At 39.1% G+C, this 9770-nt stretch overlaps 1 long non-coding RNA gene across 1 annotated transcript; it reads left to right on the forward strand.

Moving 5' to 3' along the window:
• The first annotated feature begins 6123 nt into the window (after positions 1-6123).
• LOC115612872 lies at positions 6124-9540 on the forward strand. The gene is made up of 2 exons (XR_003993189.1): positions 6124-6305; positions 7118-9540. It is a non-coding gene; the product is annotated as an uncharacterized LOC115612872 (long non-coding RNA).
• Positions 9541-9770: the final 230 nt, after the last annotated feature.

Below are 9770 nucleotides of genomic sequence, written 5' to 3' on the forward strand. Positions count from 1 at the left end.
TAATCTAGAGGAGCTGGAATGAGAGAGGGATTCAGTTCTGAGGGTCCATAATTCTCCCTGAGGCTGTCTGACATGGATAATGGGAGTCTTGTGCAAGCAGTTCTTTAAAGAATCTACCATCAAATGCTAAAGAATAACACCTGCAAGTGATCTTTGCAGCCCAGTGTTTCTCCAGGAGAGAACTGGGTTGCTTCCTGTCTTCAAAGTTCTTGTATGATGGGGTTGGGAACACTGAGCAGGGAGCTAATGAGCCTTCATGGAAGCAGATGGATCTTGTTGTGTTACAGAAGTTGATGTGCTCAGTCTCTCAGTGGAACTGAGTCAAATGACTGTGGTTCCTACTCTGGGAGGGTGGTGACCTTGAAGTAACATTGATGGGAAAGATTCTTCTGTTTGTTTCAGATGGGCAGACCTACACTATTAGAATTTGTTTCAACATATGAATTTTAGCTTATTAGCTAACGTCTGGATGATTCAAGTTGTTAATAGTTGGGTGTGAGTCTGCTTTTCAGGCTTTGTATTAAGCAACAACTAAAAACTTGTAAATTAAGACGTCCAGGAAACAAATCAAGAAATAATTATAGTAAGTTAAACTCTCTTAAAAGATGGAAACAAGCTCTAACCAAAACCAGGTTATTACAGGATGATCATAAGACCTGTGCGTAATAGGGTCATACATTACACCAGGTTCCCTTTAAATATTTACCACTATGCATGGCATGTATCCCTTGGAACAGTTTGCAGGTAAAAAATGCATCATATGTGGAATGTGTAAGTGATAGATGAGGAATAACAGCTATGAACGATCTCATTCATCCATGCATAATTTTCAGATGATGTTGTTGTTACTCAGTATCACAAGACATTTATGACTGGGAGAACCAAAATGAAAATATGGACTTGGAACAAAAAATGGTTCATCATGCCAAATGGAAGGTTGTTTTTTTCTAGAGAGGAAATCATGTCTTCCTACCATGGGTGCTTTGAGGTTTCTGTGCAAGAAGAAAGCATCTTGCTGTAGTTCAGAGAGCTGCATGAAAACTACCTTAAAAGAACATAAACCTTCCAGTATGCCCCATTGCCAAAGGGAAAATATATAGGCATGTTGGGTTGAAAAATGGTCCAAAGGCAATTCCAAAAAAACCCTGAGTCTAACTGCTGCTCTCTATAGCTTAGCATGAAGCAAGAGAGAAAAATATGAGTTAAGAAAAGATTGGGAATGTCTGAGAAGTTATGATTCTCCTTTGTACAAAGACAGCCTCCTATTGCTTAAATAGTGGTGAAAATATGAAATTAGTCCTGTAAATTGACGTCTGTGGGAAAATGTTCTTCTGCCTCCATTCAAACTTACCTTCAAAAAAGAATTGTTCAGTGGGAAAATGTCACGGCTTTGTACATCTGGCCTTTAGCACAAGGCAGAAGAAAGTCCCACTTGCACTCAATTCCCTCCTGAGGTTTTGATTTGTGCTTAGAATCAAACCACTGTATAAATGATAACAAGCTCTCAAGTCCCCAGATATCTTTTGCTGATGTAAAAAGCATACCTAGGATCCAAGTGGAGAAATCACAAATCCCAAAATTACTGCTTGTTTTGTAGTTCACTTCAGTGGAGCTGATGCTCCTTTGGAAGTGCAGAGAAGCAAGAAACTGCCTTTAGTTATTGAGGTGATAGGCAATGGGCTTTGGGGAGGACATGTCTCTCTTTTTCTGTCACAGTTCTTTTCCTCTGTTGAGCATTTTTTGGCCATATGAAAGGCAGCATTTACATGCTCCCAACTTTTTTCGTTAGACAAAATAATTTCCTAGGCTTATGTTCTGTGATTTCCAGAGAGTGCTTTAAAACAGCATGCCAAGCCCAAATTAGACAAGAACTATTATCTCTGAGGTTTTCTAGCTGATGTGCTTGGTAAGATGCTATTTAAATTGCATCTGTGGGCTTGTTATCTAGCCACAACACAAACCTCAATAAGGACCTGAGATGAAGCTGCGTGAATAGGATTTTTATTTCACTCTTCTACCTATTATATGTTAGTCTGTTCTGTACGTCAGTGTTTGATTTTGCACAAATGATCAGCTCTAATCAGAGCTGCAGATGCAGGATATCAAGGATATCCTTATATCTTGATGTACCTACTATTTTTTGCTCCTTATAAGCATTACAGCCTTAAAAATTAGCAATGGAGGGGAAGCCTGCATTCAGGTAATGAGTTTTCTGAGAGATACAACCAGTGCATTAGGATTTCATTCATTGCACTCTCATAGAAAAGATGCAGGAAAAGTTTCAGTTACTAGTTCCAATACAACCAGCTCAGCTTGGTGACAAAATAAATGAACCTCAGGCCTGAGGCATATGACGAATAACAATTCCAGTTGAGACCTCCATTTCTTTATGATGAAGCTGTCAAACAGTATTAAAAAATCATGAACACAATTTTTTCCTGTAAACGAAGAACACTTCATTATAATACCTGCCATCTGATCTTGAGCATATATTAGCAATGAAAAATAAATGCCTTTCCTAGAAAAATAAAATATAAAAGTAAGAGAATATAATTTTTTTACATACATAGAAGGACCTGCTTATATCACATGAACATTTATTCTGCTGCAAGCAACTTTTTTAATCAAAATAAATCTCAATTTCTCAGCTGTTTAAGAAAAGAGCTCTACTCCAGTAAAGTTGAGCTCAATTATAACAGTTCATTACAGCAAACAAAAAGCTCAGTTCCCTAGAGAAGAAGAACATAAAAATGATGAGTTGTTTGTTGTTTTATGACCAAGTGTTTGTGAATGGTCCAGTACTGAACTGATTCCTTTTAATTTTTGTTCATATTAGGATTATCTGTCCCTTACTAAAATAGTTTTTAAGTCTCTTCCACAAATTGAAAGACCAGAAAAAGATTCCATCTAGACCTCAGCCTTGCTACTGTAATATAATGGTTTTTAGGAGTTTGAGCTTTTAATTTTTTTAGTGACCTCAAATTCCTTTCACATTTGAAAATATAAGTGAGGTTTGCTATTTATTTAGTGCTGCTAGATATTTTAGTATAATGAAAATTAAATAAATCTGAGTCCTAGCTCAGTAGTGTGTGAGTCTGTTTGCACCAGAGTAACCATCCCAATGTGACTGATGGAAACCTTTGTGGGAATCCCTTTGCAGACTTTCTTAATCACTATTCAGCTAATAAACAATTCAAAGCTTGTTCTAACCTTTTCTGAGAAACCTTATACATATATAATAACAACTTCTTTCTCTTTTTTCTGCTACTCATACCACACTGATGGATTTTTTTCATCACATGCCAGAGAAAAGGGAATGAATCCCACCTAATCAGTCTCATTGTCCAGGAGAATCTGAAGATACAGGACAGACTTTTCCTCCAGGGCATCCCAAAATCTGTTTCCACATCCTACCCCAAAAGTGGCTCAACAGAAAGCCTTCAAAGGCTGGAAAAGGACTTTTCCTTGCCATAGTGTCAGTGCACAAGTATGGTCCTGAAGCTGTTCCTTATGTGCTACAGTTCTCATCTAGCTCTCTTGTAATAGTGCAGTTCATCAAATGCACAAGACTTTCAACTCTACCAGTGCCAGGAGTTCGAGGGCCCAGCAGCTGGACTTCAGAGGAGGCATGAGGGGAGCAAGCCCTGGCAGCTGGCTGAGAGCCGTGCTTGATTCCTCCTACCCCAGCTCCTGCCAGCCACACTACACCAGTGTGCTTGCACGTTCGCACCGTCTCTCACACTCACCCACTCGCTCTTCAGTGGATTAACACTGACATTCTTTCTGGAAAGAATGTGTTCTTCAGAAGCTCATGACTGCAACATGTGGCTATTTATAAATACCAGCATGTTGAATAGTTTTCCTGCATTGCAAAGGAACATTTCCTAATTCTCCAATGAGATACTCCATTTTATACAGCGGTTGGATGTTTTGTCTGGGTGGATTTCGCAGTGACTCCAGCAGTTTCCTACAAAGCGCCACAAAATTCCAGCTGTTGAAATTCCACCTCAATGCTGAATTAGGAAAAACTGTTCAGCCTTGCACTACATGTGAGGAGAGCACCAAGTGTTAGTAGGAGAAGTTAACTCAGGATGGATCCAGGCTACTTCAGGAAGGCTTTCTCTCACTTTATCTGTTGTAGTGTGTCACCTTGTTAGCTGTGACTGGGGATACAGGCATATTCAAGATTGTAAGAGATTTTGGTATAGCGTTATGTGGCCCTGAACAGGGCAGAGTTAATGACAGCAGTTGTTGCAACCCTATCTCCTCTCTTGTTCCCATGCAGCTTTTTGCAGCACCATGTCAGAGGTGTTCATCATATAATTTAGCTGTTAGTACGTCAGCTGCTAAATCTGACATACTTGCTGATTTAAGGCACATTTCCCCAGAAAACTGGAAATGGATTTGCAATTATTTTTTCTCTTCTGGGTATTTATGCTTGTCTCCTTAGGTTTTAAGTGTATTTCATTTTAATTGTAAGTAGCAGAAGTAGAGAATTAGGCAAAGTAGTAAGATGTAGTGTTTCCTGTCTTCAGTGCATTGCTCTACTCCCAAATAGGATATTCTAAGAAGTCTTGAAAAATATCTTCCATTTTCTGCTAGAAGTATTCTCTTGTATTCTGCTCCCTCCAGCTTTTAAAATGAAATCCCCAAAAGTAAGAAATGCCAGGTTATATTGGAAAAAATTCTTGGTATAAAATGGTTTATAAAAAGCAGCATTATGAAAATACTATAAGTTGGAGGGAGGGGAAAGAAAGGTAAGGAAACAGAAGTGTTGTAAAACTAGAAAATGCTAGACAAAGGGAAAATGTTAGCTATTGAATTTACAAAGCATGAAAGCTCTGGTTGCTAGGATTTTTTGATGGAAGATACCTACTAATACAATACCTCAGGCGATGACTTGCTTACTCCCTCACCCCTCCACTCATGTGAATAGCAGAAAGCTAGGAAGACCTACAGAGGAAAGCAAACTCAAGAATCAGAGCCCCTGCAGCACAGAAGCCTTTTCCACCAATGATCTAACCTGTAAATCTGGGAATTGTTAGTATAACATTCTAGATAGCTGATCTTAACAATTGTGGTTTGGAGAACCAGGGGAATTAAGTATACTGCTTTCATGACAAGTTTATATGCTTCAGCCTGTGCATGTGGAGATTATTTATAGAGTTAAGTTCAAGAAAACTGTTCAGTCTGGGGAAAGATGGAAACCAATGGGCAACAAAACAGTGATTGAGACATGATACCTGGGGTAAACAACTTCAAGGGAGTTAAAATAACAATAACTCAATAATCAGTTGGGAAAATGCTATTTTCCAGGCCTCAGGCAGTTACGCAGCTGGCCTGCAAGTCTGAGAGCCCAGAGATCAAAAAGAATATGAATCTTAAAAGGTCTTTGTTGGAACAAGAAGCTAAGAAGTGGGTTGTGAGCAGCTGCCTGAGAATGACAAGGAAGAGTCTGAAAAAGAAGGGGAATGCAGCTGAGCCCGAAGGTGGAGATAACTGAACAGACTGGGAAAACATGAGCTGCAACTTATGCCTGCACAGTGCTTATTTCAGCAGCAGGTGGAAGTAAATCCTTGTGCACCTGGGCATATGATAACTAGAAATATCTGATTGCCATCAGGATTTGCACTGGTATCCAGGCTTTTGATGGGGTTTGGTTATTCAGTGGACAAGGAAGAGAGCAGACTCTAAAATTGGATTTTGGAGCTGAAATTTGCTCGTAGTTTGGAATTCAGCCCTTTTTGTGCTCGTATTTCCCTGAATTAGCCAGACCGTTCTTTCTATGCAGTGGAGAAATTTCATGTCAGCTTTACTCATAAGGATCTGTAAAGTGTTACTGCCTATGTTTATCAAGTAATGTTCATCAAGCTACTGTGTGTTGGCTGAGCTGCAGTAATTGCTGGTGTTTCTGTCCATTGTTGGCTGGTGGAAAAATTAAAATCTTAAAGGTTTGCTTAAACACTAAGTAAAATAATATACGGCATTGAAACTGTCTGGAAAGTAAATCCCTTTATGTTGAACTCCTAAGAAAAGCTTTGTGTTTGAACATGCTAACTATTCTATGATTCTATGATTGTGGACATATTTCCATTTCCCTTCCTTTTTTCCATCTTTTCTCTTCCCTTTTGCCTTTAATGCTGATCCTAAGCTATACAGGCTCAGACAAGCCATACACAGCCCTTCAGTAAATTAATTGTGATCTTCCACATGCAGCACTCTCAACATCCCATCTGCTAATTCAACTCCCAGCAACTATATTCAAGGTTTTCTACTGAAAAAAAAGCTCCTTGAGACAACAGCATGTAAGTACAAGCATTGTCTGTGTGGGATGGGAGCTTATGTTTGGAATGACTCTTTTATCTTTGAAGCCTTGAAAACCTTAATAACTATTTTGGAAGCTGATTCCCTGGCTGGGATTTTTTGGAATCCCATTGTTCCTGCCCCCCACCCCATCCTACAGATTTGTCTTGTCTATCTGCTATGGCTCAGCAGTTGAGCTGCAGGCTCCATGGAGCAAGGATTGTCATTATCTTCATGTCTCAATGAGTTGGCTGCCACATGCTGCAAAATATTTGCTACAAAATAATAACAGCTCATCCAAGTGGCATTCACTTAAGTACTGAATTATTGCTTTTGAATTTGGAATATCTTGTTCAAATCTTCAGGAAAACACTACGTGTTCTGAGAGGAAATCTCTTTGCAGTATAAACACCATAGCCCACAGCAGAACAGAGATCATTTGATTGTGATTCCCACGTTGGAGTACGTGCAGTTGGAACGCAAAGCCCTAAATACGCTTTGAAGCTGTGGTGAATGATCACCATTTTGGGTAGAATGTTTGGTGGGTATTGGAATAGATATTGTATTTTTATGGAGCTTAAAATTCTCCCAGTGGACCTCAACAATAATTCAGTTGGCTGAGCAGTTGCTAACAGACCCTTACGGTTTAGCTAAGTCCATTCCCTCTCTCCTCAATAACACAAATGTATGCCAGTTGTGTTACAGGCATGCATCTGCCCCAGTCTGTGTCTTGGATGTCCAGGTCAACCCACAGATTAATGTTAGCATGGAGTATTCAGTGATACAACAGCTCATTTTTGTTTCATCTTTGCAGGGAACCAGCTTCATGTTTCCATTGAAGACAAAACTACACTAGCTCATACAGCAGAGGATTATAAAGTCTATCAGAGATACTGTGCATCAGAGTTTCCAGAGTGGTGTATTATCCTTGTTCCTCTTCAAAACTAACATCCACCTAAGCAACTCTGCATCTTGGCTAAGGGCCGACCATGTTCTCAGCCCAAGGCAGGGAAAAGAAAGGCTCAGGACTGCTCCCAAGAAACTGCCATCACAGAGGAGGCATTGACAGCCTCATGAAACCCATGGGAAGGCGAGGTCTTCAGCTATCACAGATCTACAGCTCTGATTCATTACTCGACAGCATCCTCACTGGAAGAAAGATGTGGACTTGGAAAAAGAGAGTCTTGAGGGTGATTGAAAAAAATAAAAGGTGACATTAATCTGGCTCTGCACAGTGCTAAGAGAGCCTTCTCTGACACCCTGCCAGGTATGTTCAATGCGAGGGTAGGACTGGAGAGTCAGTTGTGAGAACAGTATTTTAATACTCAAATGCCCTGAACCAGCCATAGCCCCCAGTGACCTTTCCCCATGACGACTTCTGGGCCTGGCCGTTAAAAAAAAGAAATGTGCTGCATTCAGAGATGTTTGTGTAGGGGTACAAAGATGGGAACAACGTCTTCTGCAGAACCAGTGGATGTCAGCTCAGGGGTGTGGAAACTGGGAGCAGCACATCTGGTTTCAGAGATGTTCATTGTGTTCCATCAATAGTGATTTTCAGGATTTCTGATGCATTTTTGCTTTGGCTTCATCTTGACCCTTTCCCATGAATTCTCTTGCTTTTTTCTACTCTTCTTCAGCATAACAGAAATAAGCATTGTGTTTGGTTTTCGAATGTAATGAATCGTTCGAACTCGCCAACAACAAAACCTTATTCCTTGGGAAAAAAATCATTAGAAATAAAAAATGAAACATTTTTAATGATCAAAAGCACTCAGCATCTCTGACTGATGTAATTTGGAGCCTTCCCACAGACACTGATTTCATTTATAGCTGGACTAAGGGCAGGAAGACATGCATAGGGGTTAAATCACCTTTTTTTTTTTTCACATCTGTGACTTGTTGAAAAGTGATATAGAACATGGGAGACAGAGAGAAGGACTAAATAATTACTTGAATAGATAAATTAATGGTGATATGTTTAAATAGATAGGATGGGTTATCAAGAACTTCATAACGGCTTGCTGGAGGTATTTAAGACTCTCAGTCCATTTATAAATATCATTTTCTATTTGACAACAGGAACAATATATCATCTCTTATCAGAAGACGGTACATGAGTAGGACCAGGAGGGTCTACATTTATGTTTTATTGACAGTACCTCACTAAACATAGCACCTTGATATGTATGAAACAAAAATTTCTTCATTTTAATTTTACTGCTGGATAGAGGGAAGGCTGCCCTAACATCAGTAAAACTGTGAAATATCTTTTTACGTACAGCTATCTAATACTAATAACACTCACTGAGTATCAAGGTAAAAATGTGTTTGCTCTTCTGACTCCATTTTTAAAGAAGGTACTTCACAGTAAGAAATTATTTTCATCCATTTGCACGATTTTGACAATCTGGTTCCCTGTCTCTCTCCCAAATTGTTCTACTGTGATCCATGGGATAGAAACACAGTGTCTCTCTATGTATCCATGCATTTTCTTCTTCCAGCACATATTCCAAAGTGATCTTGTTTCATAAGTAAATAACCTCTAAAACATCTATTATTATTCTTGCTATTCTGTGTTTGCTATCTGACATTACTTCATAACCCACTGAGTTTATTAGGGGATTTTTAAAAGGCGTTTCTGGAAAGGCTGGTCAGATGTAATTCCACTGGACTGAAAGAAATACTTTTTGACTTTGTGCTGTTCTGTGTTAAAGCCAAATTCATGTCTGGATAGATGTTGTTTCTTATTTTTGGCAGATAAGACACTGATAAAACAATACTACTGTCTCTGCATTCCTCATACTTAGGGATCAGTGGTTTAGCAAGGCCTTACTAACATGCTGTTATTTGTCTCTAAGAAGCACACCGTAGATGACAGAACCAATGTGAGAATTTAGTGTTGTGGATCCTAAGCTCTTTTTCATTACAAATACGAATTGGTGATTATTCTGAAATCTTTGCACTGCGACTGTATTTACCTTCGCATTTTAGATTTTATTTTCCTTGTATCTACATATTTTCTTTGTATTCATCCTTTACACCAAGGGTGCATTTGCTTTTATTTCCATCTAAATGACGGTTTCCCTTGTATGAAGTGGTTTTGAGCTCTTCTGTAGATACAAAGTGAAACTTCTTATTTATCTAGATGGTAGTAAATAATGCCTTCTTAGGGAAACTGGATTCATGGACCGAATCTACTGAATAATTATTATTGCCAATAAACTAATCTTTATCTTATTTTTGACCTTACATCTATCTTTTACTCATCATTGGAGCAGACTCAGAAAAAAAATAATTATTCTAAGCACTGCACCTACATTAACAGCCATGCTGTTCCTTCATGGTAAGATGGGCAACTCACTCCATCCCTCTCTGCTGCTTCTGCCTCTGTGATTTGGACTCTTTGTGGAACTAAGGGTTATTTGTATGAGTCAGACTTTCAAGCCCAAATGTCTTCTTAGCTGCAA

Source organism: Strigops habroptila, chromosome 9 (assembly GCF_004027225.2).
Source record: "Strigops habroptila isolate Jane chromosome 9, bStrHab1.2.pri, whole genome shotgun sequence".
NCBI lineage: Eukaryota > Metazoa > Chordata > Aves > Psittaciformes > Psittacidae > Strigops > Strigops habroptila.